The 1,871-nt window shown below is 36.0% G+C and overlaps 2 non-coding genes across 2 annotated transcripts; both read right to left on the bottom strand.

Moving 5' to 3' along the window:
* Window positions 1-462: 462 nt before the first annotated feature.
* On the bottom strand, window positions 463-536 carry TRNAW-CCA (transfer RNA tryptophan (anticodon CCA)). The gene has a single exon. It is a non-coding gene; the product is annotated as a tRNA-Trp (tRNA).
* A 165-nt stretch (window positions 537-701) lies between these two features.
* Window positions 702-775, bottom strand: TRNAP-UGG (transfer RNA proline (anticodon UGG)). Its single transcript has one exon. It is a non-coding gene; the product is annotated as a tRNA-Pro (tRNA).
* Window positions 776-1,871: the final 1,096 nt, after the last annotated feature.

The raw sequence follows: 1,871 nt of genomic DNA, 5'->3' as shown, positions 1-1,871 counted from the left end.
CTGCTTCAACTATAACCCCAGCTCTATTGATTGGTCTGAGCAAGATACGACTTATTTGAAATTAATTGAATGAATAATTCATCAAAATAAATAGTTCTGTGAGATTTCAGGTATTCGATAGTTCCTTCCCGCGTTAATTACCAATTCTTGATCATTGAGATTCATGGGTGATTCGGAGTAATATTTAGGGATAGATATTACCTCTATTTTTACCCTTTCCAACAAATTGAAATGATTGAAGTTTTTCTATTTGGAATCGTCTTAGGTCTAATTCCTATTACTTTGGCCGGATTATTCGTAACTGCATATTTACAATACAGACGCGGAGATCAGTTGGACCTTTGATTGAGTAACATCTCTTTTTTGATTGACCTCCTTCTTAAGCTGCAGGAGGTCAAATTCAGGTTGCAGTTCAAGTTAGTAAAGTTATTTTATTGTGATTCAACATTACAAAAACAGAATCACGCTCTGTAGGATTTGAACCTACGACATCGGGTTTTGGAGACCCACGTTCTACCGAACTGAACTAAGAGCGCTTTCTTATGACAGGAGATACAACTGTAAAGAAAGGGATTCTTTTTGTACCCCCAATACACCTTGCATGCATGTAGTATCATAAAATGCAAAATTATGTCCAGTCCAGTCCAATTTGAATCGATCTCAACTGATCCCTCGTTACTGCCCATAGGAGAAGTAATAGGTAGGGATGACAGGATTTGAACCCGTGACATTTTGTACCCAAAACAAACGCGCTACCAAGCTGCGCTACATCCCTTTCAATTGTTGTACAGTTTCATTGTAGGGAATCCTTGTCTTGTTTTCCACATCGTTATTTCCTAATATCTAGAGACAATTTCTCTTGCCATTTCTTCTTTTTGATTTCATATAATCAAAGAATTATATACATATGAAACCTAACGTATAAAAAAATGAATATTTATCGGTAATGCTCAGTAAGAAAGGGTCATCTTTTTCTGTTTTAGGGACAAGTAGATCTAATCCACCGGATTATTGTACATATTCATTTTCATTTTAGTTCGGGATTAGGGATTTCGTGTACAAATACAAGTGATCTTTAGCTACAGATACATCTGATCATATATGTATTCCAATAAAGAAGGAGGATTTTCAATGCGAGATATAAAAACATATCTCTCCGTGGCACCTGTGCTAACTACGCTATGGTTCGGGTCTTTAGCAGGTCTATTGATAGAGATCAATCGTTTATTCCCAGATGCGTTGACATTCCCCTTTTTTTCATTCTAGTTATTGACATGGGAAGGGGTGAAGAAGATTAGAGATACAACAAATTCTCTGTGACTAATCCACCCTTTTGAATTTTTTTTTTAAGTTGTTTAGGAAGGAAAGAGAAAGAAAAGTGGATTAAACCTCAGCGAAACTCGGGCTCAGCATAGAATTAATAGAGGGAGAACAGAAATAGAAATGTGGGTCTAGGACAGGCTGTTCAAGAGCATACAAGATAGTAAATGAAATACTGACTGGGATTAGAAATAATGGATAGTTAGAAATAATTGTATTACTTATTATTACTCTATTGATTGCAGCGAAATCTTTCATAATTGGATTTCGAGTTATCAGTTAGCAACTTCTATTTATTTTTCCTTCTTTTCGTATTCTTCGATTCAGATCGAAAATAGAAGAGTGGAGGGAATCCAAAATCCAAAGGAGGTTCATGGCCAAGGGTAAAGATGTCAGAATAAGAGTTATTTTGGAATGTACCAGTTGTGTCCGAAATGATTTAAATAAGGAATCGCGGGGCATTTCCAGATATATTACTCAAAAGAATCGACACAATACGCCTAGTCGATTGGACTTGAGAAAATTCTGTCCTTATTGTTACAAGCATACGA

Source organism: Tasmannia lanceolata, unplaced genomic scaffold (genome assembly GCF_043159265.1).
Source record: "Tasmannia lanceolata isolate RefF3 unplaced genomic scaffold, GAP_Taslan_0.1 ptg000195l, whole genome shotgun sequence".
In the NCBI taxonomy this organism is placed as follows: domain Eukaryota; kingdom Viridiplantae; phylum Streptophyta; class Magnoliopsida; order Canellales; family Winteraceae; genus Tasmannia; species Tasmannia lanceolata.
The sequence above is the reverse complement of the archived record's forward strand: the minus strand, read 5'-3'. Positions and strand labels throughout refer to the sequence as shown.